A 16,300-nucleotide genomic window follows, 5' to 3' on the forward strand; every position below is an offset into this window, starting at 1 on the left:
TGGCTTCACATGCAGATGAGATGTACTGCTTCAGCTGTTCAATTGTTTCTGGATTCTGGCAGTACATCTGGTCTTTCAAGTTTCCCCACAGAAAGAAGTCACAGGGGTTCACGTCTGGCGAATAGGGAGGCCAATCCACGCCGCCTCCTGTATGTTTCGGATAGCCCAAAGCAATCACACGATCATCGAAATATTCATTCAGGAAATTAAAGACGTCGGCCGTGCGATGTGGCCGGGCACCATCTTGCATAAACCACGAGGTGTTCGCAGTGTCGTCTAAGGCAGTTTGTAGCGCCACAAATTCACGAAGAATGTCCAGATAGCGTGATGCAGTAATCGTTTCGGATCTGATAAATGGGCCAATGACTCCTTTGGAAGAAATGGCGGCCCAGACCAGTACTTTTTGAGGATGCAGGGACGATGGGACTGCAACATGGGGCTTTTCGGTTCCCCATATGCGCCAGTTCTGTTTATTGACGAAGCTGTCCAGGTAAAAATAAGCTTCATCAGTAAACCAAATGCTGCCCACATGCATATCGCCATCATCAATCCTGTGCACTATATCGTTAGCGAATGTCTCTCGTGCAACGGCGCTGAGGGGTTGCCGCATTTGAATTTTGTATGGATAGAGGTGTAAACTCTGGCGCATGAGACGATACGTGGACGTTGGCGTCATTTGGACCGCAGCTGCAACACGGCGAACGGAAACCCGAGGCCACTGTTGGATCACCTGCTGCACTAGCTGCGCGTTGCCCTCTGTGGTTGCCGTACGTGGTCGCCCTACCTTTCCAGCACGTTCATCCGTCACGTTCCCAGTCCGTTGAAATTTTTCAAACAGATCCTTTATTGTATCGCTTTTCGGTCCTTCGGTTACATTAAACCTCCATTGAAAACTTCGTCTTGTTGCAACAACACTGTGTTCTAGGCGGTGGAATTCCAACACCAGAAAAATCCTCTGTTCTAAGGAATAAACCATGTTGTCTACAGCACACATGCACGTTGTGAACAGCACACGCTTACAGCAGAAAGACGACGTATAGAATGGCGCACCCACAGAGTGCGTTGTCTTCTATATCTTTCACATCACTTGCAGCGCCATCTGTTGTTGAAAATTGTAACTACTGTAATTTCGAAAGTTTGTCCGCCTGAAAATGTACCGTTGTCCCAAGCATATTGCAACAAACGGTGTATTTCTATCGCTGCTCGTTTAGTTTTTATTATCGTTTCAAATATACCGGTCATTTTTGAAACACCCTGTATTTGATTTCCTCTGTCCAACAGTCAGAGCGAGGTCTCTTTAGCATCGGATATTTATCTTGCACTGTAGGACTAAGAACCACAATAAAACTCTTTTATCAGAAATGTGAAATGGGTCTTTTAGACCACTTTTTGGTTACAGCAATAGCGTATGATTAATAGTTTCAAACAATGATAATGATCTTCTGGTCTGTATTTAAGTATGCTAGTATGGAAGTTGTGTTAAACTAGCATCTACTTCTACACTTACATTCATAGTCTCCAAATGAGAGCGTCGTCTAAAAAACACTAGAGACAGTGTTGGAGCAGGCTTCTCTGCCATATGGTGCTTTGGTGTGTGTTAGTGAGTGTTTTCACATCGATAAGGTTGGCTTCAGAGATATATGTTCTGTGACGTTATAACACTCCCGTCTGCTACTACTGTACCACAACCTCAATGCTAGAAACAGGTTGTGACATATAACTATTTTGTAAAAGCAACTATGGCACAAAGCAACAGAGCAGTGTTACCCTCTGAGAGGAATTTTGTTATGTTGACCGTGTTGTACCTAACTGAGGTGGCTTATCTGAAATGAAAGTCAGAATTACGTAAATATTCGAACGGTAACAAACAAGATTTTTGCCTATCTGCACTGTTTAACGTATAAAGAAAACGGTCGCCAGCCTAACTAGGCAAGAGAATGATTAACATTCTCGTATAAGAAAGTAGGTATAAGTAACTATAACGGACAAACACAACCTAGACTTGGCCACACGCGAGTGCAATGAACTCTGACACACATATGTTTTAAGATTGAAGCTACCAACTGGAGCAGCACAAACTATTTGCAAAATTATAAGAGATACCGAAACACCCTATTACTTTCAGGCTCACATAAAGTGAATGGTCTTTATAACATTACTATTAATATGCACTTCTAATACACAAGATACACAAACACTTAGCAAACATGAGTATATAACGTTTCACAACTGCAGCTTTCTCACGTTTACTACAGCGAAACACAATACTGACCAAATTGCAAGAAACTGACTCACCTTTTAGAATTTACTACAGACAACAATGTGATCATTTGCTTTATAAGCCTCAGTCTTAAGAACTTTTAATTTTGAAGTTAGCAACAGCACTTTAAATAGCAGTTTTAATAGGAAAATTATTTTCAACAAATAACATTTACTTTAACTCACTCCTCACTCTCTTGCCACATTAACTTTAACTTTCTTTTTACTAAGTTCAAGAGACATTAATTAGCAAAACTCTAGGCTTTAATTTCTTTTAGTAAGGACACTCGGATATCACTTTAATTCAAATGGGGAGGAACATGAGATGTGTTACGATAAGGAGAAAAATCAAGGTAGGTACATAAATTCAGATATAAATTACCTTATATTTGAGCACAATAACACATCCATTAATCTGATCCTTCACTGTACATCATTATAGAATTACGATGCAATGATTGCGCAATGTGGTGGCAACTGCACGTTGGTAGGTGGAGTTGCAGGTAGAATTGCTGGACTCAGTCATTTCTTGGTGGCGATGATAGATACAAATTCCAGAATAGTTCCAGCTATTTATCCATCCATCCGAGGCATTGGAAAGTAGCAGAAAAATCCTCTCTCGGAACCAGCACAATATGCATCTTTTACATGGCAGTGCACGGGTTTGGACTCGTCTCCGACTCATAGCTCGTCTTCAACTGACTATCAGTTCCATGTTTTCCACCTAGGCCAACTACACTTTGCGCACGTTACACAGTTCCGTTCCCGAGGGGAACCACACTACCTTTTACATACAAACTAACTAAGAATCCTAAGTGACGATCAGCAGTTTACATAACAGCAACCAAATACATTAAATAAAATAGAACATTTGCACATATTGACGTTTCTACCAAAAATTATTCACACAAAATTACAATCATATACAGTAAGTTTTGTTCCCTCCAAATGGGACAAAGAATATAAATTGCAGATACACTACTTTGCATTGAACCAAAACATAACGTCAAAGTTTGTGCAAAGAAAGGAGTATACAATTTTGTGTTATCTATTCAATCAAACACATTTACAGAAGCACAGCAATGTAACATTAAATGAAACAAAAGCAAAATAAATCAGTACAGCATTAGAACTATGGTGTTACACATGCCCCATGTTTCGTTGAAGTTTCCTATCAGGGATACTTCAAGGAAACATCCATAACACCTAAGTGGTGTTGGCTGCAAACAAAAAAAAAATTTCCATACAACTTCAGTTGGGAGAAAAAAATACATATTACAGATATACAATCTAACAACTTCATACTTTTCTTCCAAAAACATCCTCAAAATAAAGCATTTATAGTAATTTTCATTTTCACACTGCTTTAGGGACACTAATTTTGCATCATAACACAAGATATCTTTAAGCATGTTCATTTCATACACATACAGTTCAAAAAACAGACAAACAGTACACAAACTAATCTACATATTAGTAGAGTAGGTATAGCCTTCAAAAATATATATATATATATATATATATAAATACAAAAATAAACACATATACAATAGCACAGAACATTTTAACTTGACAAAGCAGTCATTAGTCTTTCAATATTTTCAAAGAAAGTAAATATTCACAGACACCCAAACATACTCATGATCACAGTGCATTTTACAAGATTCAGCAATTCATGAAATATTGAAAATTTCAGTATGCATCCACATATATACCAATATTTTGCACAAAACAGCTATGAGAACCTTTTCCAACTGACTCTTTAAATACTAAAGACCAAGGTAACTTTTCAAAGTTTTTTCAAAATAATTAACTTTAAAGCTGCTCTTCACTAATAGCAGCCCAAAATGTTTGTGACACATAAACATGCTAACCTACTCAGAACCTATCTTTCATCATCACTGCTGTGTTTTTAAAACAAGGCAGTCCAAAACTTTAAGTAATTCCAGAAAAACTAAAATCAAAAACATCTACATCCTTGTGAATAAAAATGCATATATTTTTTTATAATAACTTTTCACTGATTCCATTAAGAATAGTCAGTTCATAACACATTGACCAATAAACGTAACTAAGTTCACTGCTTGCCTCAGTACTAGCAGTCCATGTTTCACATTCTGCCCATTATTGGTTTGGCAGTCTTTACCTATAAACATTTAGGCACAAAAACACAATTTAGATTAAAAACACTAAAGAAAACACATTTTTAAATTGACGCACGGCCCCATCCTCTAGGTTTGGCAGTTCATGACCACTTATCAGCTCCTTGCCCCACAATGGCAAGTCCTTTGGCTACTGCTCACATAGCATTTTTGGTAGCCCTCCACTTCAGGACCACAGCATTTTTAATCTTTTGTCTTGTTTCGCTGCCCAACAACATATTTTTGAGCAGTTTGTTGTCATCATCTTTAAGCTTTTCCATCATTATGTCACGTCCTAGGTAAGTTTTGCATTAATGATATAAAACATAAAACCTGTAACTTCAAAACAGTAATTAGACACTGGCAACAAAACCATTTCTTTTCAAATGACAAAATCAAGTAACATATACATTAATCAAGAAACAATTAAATGTCATACTTGGGATCAAGTCAGGATTACGGATTTCTTACTACTCCTTTACCATTGCTTTTCCACACACAGTTAGGTCACTACATACATCAAGTCCAGGACAATAATTTTATATCCTATTGCAAGTGCTTTTTTGCCTTTGGTGGCACTAGACATATACATCTCATATCCATCTTACACACATTAGCCAGGTTCATCTCCACAGGTTTTTTTTTTTTTAAACACACAAAGTTTTTCAACATCATATTTATCCCTATTTTCAAAAACATTTACATTTAGTTATAATATAGTATTCATTTACTCTGTTTTCAGTATTCTTACCTTTTCACATCCATATTTCTCTTTCCAATTACTTTCCCATTACATTTTTCCTTTACAGTATCCACAATACTTACATTATTCTTAGTCATTTTCTAGTGTAGCCATATTATTTATTCATTTACTTGTCCACAAACAATACACAGTATCTTACATTATTTCTACACTTTTCAGTTTATTCTGAGAGAGAAGAAGGAAAGAAGATAGTAAAAGTTCTGAATGATGAAGAGGAAGGTTGGCAGCACGAAAGGAAACGGAAGCAGTGCTGGCAACGACTCGGGTCCCTGGTGCTCGTCAGGCACCTGACAATGCAAAGATTGTATGTCGCCTGAGGGTTAAACAACCCTCATCTGAGGACATGTACCTTTAAATAAACAACATAGTGTAAACATAAGCCCTTTCTGATCTTTAAGTATATTAGGAATTAATTATTATCTTGTAGAGTTCTTTGCACTTTCATTAAGTTACCATAAGCATCATTATTAATAAAGTTTTCAGGTTTCTCACACTACATGCCCCTATCTTCATAATTAGACTGGCAACAATAAGTATTCAATTGAAAATAAACTGTTCCTAAGCAAAGTCAAACAGTACACTACAGTAAATAAGCAACAACCTGCCCCAGGTCTCAAGATCAACGAAACACTAATTCACTTTCAGGCAACACTTAGATACAATAATAATACTAAAGTCATGCATTATATTAACAAAATATATATACATACAGCATCCTGCCCCCAGTCTCTTTATTAACAAGGCAGTCTTTCATGGTTCATAAAACAGTCACTTAAATCTGGTGGCTTTTTACTCTAGTTACGACAGTAAGCCGCCAATATCGATTATTTGTTGAAGACAGAACTTGTGGACGATCTTATCTGGTAGATAGCGGTGCAGATTTGTCTGTTATACCAGTGGCAAAAACTAAGAAGCTTGAACCATCTGACTTTAGTCTCTATGCTGTAAATGGTTCTGAAATAAAAACTTATGGGTCAATGCTGTTAACCACTGATTTAGGTCTTAAGCATAAGTTTGATGTATCAAAAGGAATATTGGGAGCTGATTTTCTTCATCATTTTGGTTTACTCATAGATCTGAAAAATAAAAAGCTTATAGATAACATTACTAACAAGGGAACCTCCCCATCGCACCCCCCTCAGATTTAGTTATAAGTTGGTACAGTGGATAGGCCTTGAAAAACTGAACACAAAAATGGCTCTGAGCACTATGCGACTTAACTTCTGAGGTCATCAGTCGCCTAGAACTTAGAACTAATTAAACCTAACTAACCTAAGGACATCACACACATCCATGCCCGAGGCAGGATTCGAACCTGCGACCGTAGCTGTCACGCGGTTCCAGACTGAAGCGCCTTTAACCGCACGGCCACATCTGCCGGCAAAACTGAACACAGATCAATCAAGAAAACAGGAAGAAGTTGTGTGGAACTATGAAAAAAAAAAGCAAAATATACAAACTGAGTAGTCCATGTGGAAGGTATGGAACGTCAAGTATAGTATGAGCTTAGAAGTGCCGTTGTCCTGTGGTTAGCGTGAGCAACTGTGGAGCCAGAGGTCCATGTTTCAAGTCTTCCCTGGAGTGAAAAGTACTTTTTTTTTGTTTTCAGACAATTTTAGTGTGGGAGTAGACGTGATTAACATTCCTCCAGGTTGCACACCTCTTGTGCAACCGTTAGATGTGTTTGGTTTTCGGCAAGTGAAATACTTTGTGAAAAGATTCTATGATTTTGCGAAGCTGCACAGGTACACAGAGCAGTATTGTTTACGTGGTCGTGTGTCAATTATCAAAGTTCAGGCACTCACACATAATCAACTTCGCTCTCCAAAATTCCAGGACATGTTCAGATTTGCTTGGACATATGCACGATTTGACGGTCTACACACGGAAAAATTTGAAAACGTTAAAAACATATGTTTTGACAGAGCACAGGGAAAACTGTGCGACTGTGATACTGTTGCATTCATTTGTTGCAGTTTATGTGACAAACTCTTATGTTTTCATCACTTTTTTGGGAGTGATGATCACATCCACAAGAAAACCTAAATCGGGCTTTGTAGAAGAATCTTTTTACCCATTCGCCAAGTGTACAAGTTAGGTGGGTCGACAACATGTTCCTGTCATGCCGTCACCAGTGTCATATAGAATATATCTGACGTGTTTTCCTGTGGAGGAATCCGTTGACCTATGACCTTGCGATCAAATGTTTTCGGTTCGCACTGGAGAGGCACGTCCTTCCGTCTACTAATGGCACGGTTTTGCGGTGCGGTCGCAAAACACAGACACTAAACTTATTACAGTGAACAGAGACGTCAATGAACGAACGGACAGATCATAACTTTGCGAAAATAAAGAAAGTAAACTTTTCACTCGAGGGAAGACTTGTACCAAGGACCTCTCGTTCCGCAGCTGCTCACGCTAACCACGGCACCACGGCACTTCTGAGTTCACACTATCCTTCATGTTCCCTATCTTCCGCATGGACTACTCAGTTTGTATATTTTGCTTATTTTTTTCGTAGTTCCACACAACTTCTTCCTGTTTTCTCGATTGATCTGTGTTCAGTTTTTCAAGGCCTATCGACTGTGCCAACTTATAACTAAATTTGAGGGGTGCGGGGGGGGGGGGGGGGTGCGATGGGGAAGTTCTCTTGTAAGTTAAAAATTTCCGCAGAGGTAACCGCTGTGGATGCTAACGATTCAGTAAGTTCACTCTATGCAAAATGTCAGTATTCAAAGCTGTTAGAGAAATTTCCTGAGCAAACAAAACCATCTATAATACCAAAGGTGTTAAAGCATAAAGTACAGCATTATATCACTACTTCTAGTGGTCCATCGGTGTATAGTAAAGCTCGTAGGTTGGACCCACATAAATTGCAAATCGCTAAGAAATAATTTCAGTTTCTGCTGAATAATGGTATTATACGTCCATCATAATCACAATAGGTTCGCTTTACCTTATTATGAAGTCCAACGGTCAGTGGCGAGTTTGTGGAGATTATCGTCGTCTTAATGACAGGACTCTCCCAGACCAGTATCCAGTCCCTCGAGTAGATGACGTAAATTTGATGCTTCAGAATAAGAAGACATTCTCCAAGATTGACCTACTAAAAGCGCATTATCAGATCCCGGTAGCCGAAGAAGACAAACCAAAGTCAGCGGTTATTACTCCTTTTGGTCTGTATGAATTTAATTATATGCACTTCGGACTTCGAAATGCACCTAGCACATTTCAGAGGTTTATACACGAAGTTGTGAGAGAGTTGGATTTCTGCTTTCCCTATCTGGATGATATTTTAACAGCATCAGAATCTCCCGAACAATATACTGAGCATCTAAATTTACTCTTTAAACAATTGTATCAGTATGGTCTAGTAATAAATGTTGCAAAAGCCGTATTTGGAGCGCAAGAACTGACATTCTTGGGACAATTAATCACAGCTTCAGGAACTACAAGCGACCTGAAACTGTTCGCGAACTTGGAAAATTTTTAGAAATCATCAACTTTTATCGTAGATATTTAGAACGTGCTGCAGAAAACCAAGCTTTGTTCCAAAAATGTAAAAAAGATCTCGCAAATGCAACACTTTTAACATTTCCAGGTTTGCACAGCCAACTCGCATTATTTGTGGATGCATTCGATTTTGCAGCTGGTGCTGTGCTGCAACAGTGGCAAGATGAGCAATGGAAACCTACTGGATTCTTTTCAGAAAAGTTCACGAATGCACAGAAAAAGTATTCCACATATGACAGAGAACTACTTAGAATATATATGGCTGTCAGTTATTTCAAATATCTGTTAGAAGGTAGAGACTTTGTTATTTATACTGATCATGCCCCTCTAACATATGCATTCAAGCAGAAGAATGAGAAAGCAACGTCAATCCAATTATGTTATCTCCAGTATACTTCAGTTTTCAACAGGTTTGCGACATATTTCTGGTAAAGCAAATGTTGTGGCTGACAGCTTTTCAAGGCTTGAAGAATTGGTTCCAATTAACTATGAAGAGATAGCCCAAGCACAAGAAAAAGACGAAGAGCTTCATCAAGTGCAATGTGGCAATAATACTTCGCTTGAATTAAAATACTATTTGACTCAGACAGGAAAGCAATTGTGGTGCGATGTCTCGACACAGAGTATTCGACCTTATATTCCTGAACAATTCCGTTATGCTATTTTTCAACATTATCATAATTTGGCTCATCCAGGTATCAAGACAACTGTAAAAATGATTACATCAAGATGTGTCTGGATGAATATGAAAAAGGACATTGCAAACTGGTCACGAGCATGTAATGCTAGTCAAAAAAACAAGGTATCACGACATGTGCATTCACCAAAAGGACAATTTCCCGACACTGATGAACGTTTTAAAGTAATTCATCTGGATTTGATAGGGCCAATGCCTCCTTCAGATGAATATACGTATTGCTTAACACGCATCGATAGAGTTACGAATTGAACAGAGGTAATACCACTTCGGGATATACAAGCAGAAGCTGTAGTTCAAGCTTTCATCCATTGTTGGATTACTAGATTGGGCACACCTTATCAAATAGTAACCGATCGCGGAAGACAATTTAATTCAGAGCTATTTCAAACACTATCAAAAATGTGTGGTTGTAATCAAACTCAAATTACTGCATATCGTCTTCAATCCAATGGAAAAATAGAATGATTTCATCGCAAACTTCAAGCAGCAATCCGTTCACATTCAACTACGAAATGGACTCAAACAATGCCTGTAATCCTTCTTGGTCTTCGTTGCTCAATCAGAGAAAACACAAATGCTACGATAGCAGAAATGGTTTATCGTTCATCCATCAGGATACTTGGCAATATTTTTCAAGAAGACGGAACAAAAAGGGATTCAGACTTACCCCAATTTGTTTCACAACTAAAAGAATATCGGCCTATGAACCAGCTGAAACCTATGCAAATAGCTCACAAAGTAAAAAAATGGTTCAAATGGCTCTGAGCACTATGGGACTTAACTGCTGAGGTCATCAGCCCCTAGAACTTAGAACTACTTAAACCTAACTAACCTAAGGACATCACACACATCCATGCCCGAGGCAGGATTCGAACCTGCGACCGTAGCGGTCGCGCGGTTCCAGACTGTAGCGCCTAGAACCGCTTGGCCACTCCGGCCGGCTCACAAAGTAAAACAGACACCATATGTATACAAGGACCTCAGCATGTCAACAAACGTATTTGTAAGGGTTGACAGGATTAAAAAGTCGTTAGAACCTCCATATGAAGGCCCATACGAAGCCATGGAAAGAACACCAAAATTTTTTGGACTCAAACTTAAAGACCAAGTAAAAAACATTTCTATCGACCGATTGAAACCTGCATATTTGCTGATCGAAGACGTTAGATTGCCGGAAGACACTCCAGTTTAACCAACACCCCAGGACAAACAACCTGAAGATAAAAAACCACGAAGATCAAGATCGGGTGGCGTAATTCGATTTCCCGCAAGACTAGTGGACGTGGTACAGTGAATTGTGACCGTCTTACTGAGAAGGGGGTGATGTGGGAGCAGGTTGCTCTGCCATATGGTGTTTTGGTGTGTGTTAGTGAGTGTTTTGACATCGATAAGGTTGGTGTGGAATACACCACTTCTAACAAACACCGAACAACGCGCTCCAGTACGCGGCCGCCAAATACATCGCTGGCCGTCTTCACACGCACGCTCCCTTGCGTGGCCGAGAAATACATCGCTGGCCGCACTTCTCCGGGCGGCTCGCGGCTACCATCGCTGGCCGCCTTCGCGCGCGCGCGTTTGTCAGCACACAGCAATTGGCTACGCCAGGAAATATTGCGATTGGTTTTCCCTGGAAAACAGCGACCCCAGCCGACGGCTCCATTAACTAGCAAGCCTTGGTATAAACGCGGCCGCCGGCGCAAACGACAGTGCTCAGCGGCAAGTGCAGTACGCCGTGTTCCAGCTGCTTGTGGATGACTCGCCGCACCACTCGAGGTTACCTGACTGCTCGGCGGAAATCTTGCGACTTCACTTGGAGAGACTGAACTTCACTGGACTTGGGAATAATTACGGGACGTGCACCCCACCATGCACATTCGGACATTGGTATAACCGAACTTTAATTCTGCATTACTTCTGAGTGTGAGTCTGGGTAGACCTGAGTGTGAGTCTGGGTAAACGCTTGGCTAACATAATTGTTAAAAAGTGATTTGTGATTTAATAAACCAGACTGAAGAGGTTATTGTGTTATTCCTGGTTATAACAGTTGGCTTCAGATACATATGTCCTCTGACGTCACAAGAGACAAAAGAAGATTGTCTTGTTTTAGAGAGTTGTAAAATGCCTAAGCAACACACCGATTCACGTCTTATAAAACGTTATAATAAAGAAGTTTTAAGTTCTTATTTGTGTGTGTGTGTGTGTGTTTTTACCTGTGTTAGACACCACCGACAATAACTTTTGTTTTCTTGTTCACATTTTGTTTGTATCGTAATTTTAGTAATGTAGATTTACGCCGCTTGTAGCGCCACAGTTGGATGGTTTGACGATGTTGAGCCCCAGTTGGTAGACAACACGGCTCGTTTTCATCTGTTTCGTTTACCTGTTATTATCTTTTAAATTTTAGTAGTGGGGTGGATAGAGGCCGTACATGCTGTGTGCAGACACAGGAGGAGCTGGCTGCAGTTAGCGAGCAGCTGGAGACGCTGTCAGCCGCGATCAGTCATTTGCAGGTTGTAGCGGAGGCAAAGAAACTGGCGCGCTGCATGGGGCACCTCAGATGCCGTTTGTTTCGCCCACAAGCTCTGCTGCATAGGGTCTTATCTGGTGCGAGGGAGCCGGGCTCATGTCACTCGAGGTGGAGAGTCGATGTGGTGACCGGCCGTGTGGCCTTGCCCGTTCACAATGTGAGTGGACAAGTGGTCGCTCCTTCAGCAGGGTCCATGTAGGCAAACGGGAGAGAGGTCTACTAGTTACTGGGAGCTCTAACGCTACCATCCTTATGGAGCCTCTTGGGAAATAGCACAAAGACCTGGTAAGAAGTCCAACGTCCACTTGGTCTGTCTGATGGGGGTCTCATTCAAGATGTGGAGAAGGCCCTGCCTGCGGCTGTTGAATGTGCATTGTGTAGTCATCTTCAAGCTGTGGCTTATGTCAACGCCAATGATACCTGTCGCTGTTCTGAAAACAGCCTCAATTCATACCGGCGGCTGGAGGAAGCCGTGAAGACTGCTTGCCTTTCACGCTGGATGCAAGCAGAGCTTTCAATTTGCAGTGTCATACCCAGAATTGACAGAGGTCTGCCTGTTTGGATCCAAGTAGAGGATCTAAACCAGAGGTTCCGTCGATTCTCTGACCATCCTGTCTGAAGATATTGGGACTTGCGTTATGGGGTGCAGAAGTGTAGGATTCTCCTTAATAGGTCATCGGTGCACTACGCAGCGGAAGCAGCTACTTGGGTAGCAGAATGCTTGTGGTGTGCACATGGTTTTTTTTTAGGCTCGGCGATGGGTTGAAGTATTCTAATGAACGCTCTCCAGTCGATATGCAGAGAGTGAAATCAGATCTCGCACAAAGTAAAAACAATTCGAATGTCAAAATTTTAGCAGTGAAGCATTCGTAACGATGCTCTCGAATTTAGCGTCCTCCAGGAATCTATGACACTCAACTAATTACGCTTGGAACCGAGAGCTGGATGAAACCAGGAGTAAAAATCTCAGCAATATTTACCGAGACATGAAACGTATATCGAAAAGACAGATTAGATACCATAGGAGAGGGAGTGTTGTTTCTATCGAGTTCGAAATTTTATGTGAATGCGAGGTTATCTGGATGTGAGTAACTTAGGTTAACCGTAGAATTTTTTACTGCTCATCTGATTACGCCGTTACAGTTGTAGAATCAGTGAAAGAAAGTTTACGTTCAGTAGCGCGAAAGTACCCCGATCATGTTGTATTAGTTAGAGGCTACTTAGAACTACCGAGTATAGAGTGGGACGACTGAAGATTCACTGCAGACGGTATGGCCAGACAATCTTGTGACGTAGTTCTAAACACATTTTCCGAAAACTACACTGAGCAGCTAGTTCGATATCCCATACGCAAAGGACATATTTTAGACCTTGTAGCTACAAACAGGCGTGATCTGACCTACAGTGTCAGTATAGAGACAGGCATTAACGATCAAGAAGGTTACTATAGTTAACAAACCCATCTAGAAGGCTGTGAGTGGGTTGTGCGGGGAGAGGGGGGGGGGGAGGAGTATTGGGGGTGGCGGGGGTTTATACTGGAAAGAGCAGATAACCAGTTGTTTGTATCTTTCTTAGAAAATTAATGGACATCATTTAGTTCCAATATGGAACTTGTTTACATTTTCGAAACATGTTAAGGCTGTGAACCCCACAGAAATAAAATTTTAGATGTAGAGGGTTTATGGAAATGTTTAAAGTCATTGTAAATCGTGCTCTGAAGAGTAAGTGGATTAAGGATGTTAAAAACGCACGGTGATTTAGTAACAGAATTTGGAAGACGATGAGGAAACAGAGATCGTTGCATTCTTGGTTCAAAACAGAACGCGAAAATGTTGACAGGAACAATTGGTAGAAATTCGTGCGTCTATAAAATGATTAATGCTCGAGGTATACGACAACTTCCACTGTTGCAGCTTAACGAAAGAGCTTCACAAGAACCCGAGAAAATACTGATTCTGTGTAAAATCACTAAGTGGGTTGAAGGCTTCTATCCAATCACTCGTCAACTAGTCTGGTGCGCCAACACAAGACAGCAGAGGGAAAGCTGAATCTTTAACTTACACATAAAATATGTTGACACAAGAGGATCATACAGTAATACCATCGTTTGATCGTCGCACAGACTGCTGTATGGAGGACATGGAAATAAGCATCCCTCGCGTTCAGATGCAACTGAAAAAGTTGGAAATGAATATGTCGCCAAGATCAGAGCGAATCCCAGTTCGGTTTTACAGAGAGTAATCTGCGGGGTTCGTCACTTACTTAGCTTGCATTTATCGTCATTCTCTCGTCCAGAGCAAAATCCCCAACGACTGGAAAAAAAGCACAGGTGACTTCCCTATACAGGGTGTTACAAAAAGGTACGGCCAAACTTTAAGGAAACATTCCTCACACACAAAGAAAGAAAATATGTTATGTGGAAATGTGTCCGGAAACGCTTTCTTTCCATGTTAGAGCTCATTTTATTGCTTCTCTTCAAATCACATTAATCATGAAATGGGAACACACAGCAACAGAACGTACCAGCGTGACTTCAAACACTTTGTTACAGGAAATGTTCAAAATGTCCTCCGTTAGCGAGGATACATGCATCCACCCTCAGTCACATGGAATCCCTGATGCGCTGATGCAGCACTGGAGAATGACGTATTGTATCACAGCCGTCCACAATACGAGCACGAAGAGTCTCTACATTTGGTACCGGGGTTGCGTAGACAAGAGCTTACAAATGCCCCCATAAATGAAAGTCAAGAGGGTTGAGGTCAGGAGAGCGTGGAGGCCATGGAATTGGTCCGCCTCTACCAATCCATCGGTCACCGAATCTGTTGTTGAGAAGCGTACGAACACTTCGACTGAAATGTGCAGGGGCTCCATCGTGCATGAACCACATGTTGTGTCGTACTTGTAAAGGCACATGTTCTAGCAGCACAGGTAGAGTATCCCGTATGAAATCATGATAACGTGCTCCATTGAGCGTAGGTGGAAGAACATGGGGCCCAATCAAGACATCACCAACAATGCCTGCCCAAACGTTCACAGAAAATCTGTGTTGATGACGTGATTGCACAATTGCGTGCGGATTTTCGTCAACCTACACATGTTGATTGCGAAAATTTACAATTTGATCACGTTGGAGTGCATACTGATGAAATTAAAATGAGGTCGAACATGGAAATTAAGCGTTTCCGGACACATGTCCACGTAACATCTTTTCTTTATTTGTGTATAAGGAATGTTTCCTGAAAGTTTGGCCGTACCTTTTTGTAACACCCTGTATAAAAAGTCTAAAAGAAAGGACCCGCAAAATGACAGTCTCATATCTTAAGCATCGGTTTGCTGCAGAATTTTCGAGCATATTTTAAGTTGGAATATAAATTTCGTTGAGACAGAAAAGCTTCAATCGATAGTGCCAAACTTAGTTTTTCCTTTTCTCACACGACGTCCTACGAACCATGGATGAAGTGATTGGTATCGACGGTGTCTTCGTCGACCGCAGACGGCGCGTCGCGCACCGCTCACGTGTCACATCTCACATCTCAGCAAAACAGACATTTAAAACCGTCGCCGCGAGCCGCTGCTACAGAGGGCTCGCCATACGCTGCTGCCAGGTGGCACTACACACGCCACCAGAGGAAACTGAATTCACGTCGCCTCATTGTCGTCAGGTGTGCTTAATACTGCATATGTTGCAAATAAATACTGTTTTAATCATTCTGTAGTGTTTAATGTGTTCTAGTGTTCATCCACATCGTTACGCCGATGGACACAACTATGGGCAACAGGCAGACACCATATTCCTAGATTTCTGGAAAGCGTTTGACGCAATGCCAAACTGCACACTGTTAATGGAGGTCTGGGCATAGATTCACAGATTTGTTAGTGACCGGAAAACTCATTCATTAACAGAACCCAAAACGTTGTATTGGACAGAGTTCATCAGAGACAAAAGTATAGCCAGGGATGCCCCAGGGAAACGTTTCAAGACCGCTATTGTACTCTAAACACATAAATGAGTTGACGGATAGAGTGAGCACCAGTCTGAGACTGTTTGATGGTGACGCTGTAGTGCACCGGAAAGTGTCGTGGTTGACGAACTGTAGTAGAACACAAGATGACTTAGACAGAAATTCTAGTTGGTGTGATAAACGGCAGCTTGCTTTAAATGTAGAAAAAAGTAGGTTAGTGCATTCGAGTAGAAAAAAGCAATCCTGCAATGTTCGAATGCAGTATTTGTGGCGTGTTGCTTGAGACAGTCATGTCGATTAAATATCTAAGCGTAACGTTGCAAAGTGATGTGAAATGGCACTAGTACGTAAGGACGATAGTAGGGAAGATGAATAGTCGACTGCGGTTTATTGCGGGAATTTTAGGAAAGTACAGCTCATTTATATAGAAGA

The sequence above is a fragment of the Schistocerca serialis genome, chromosome 3, assembly GCF_023864345.2.
Source record: "Schistocerca serialis cubense isolate TAMUIC-IGC-003099 chromosome 3, iqSchSeri2.2, whole genome shotgun sequence".
NCBI classification, from domain to species: Eukaryota; Metazoa; Arthropoda; class Insecta; order Orthoptera; family Acrididae; genus Schistocerca; species Schistocerca serialis.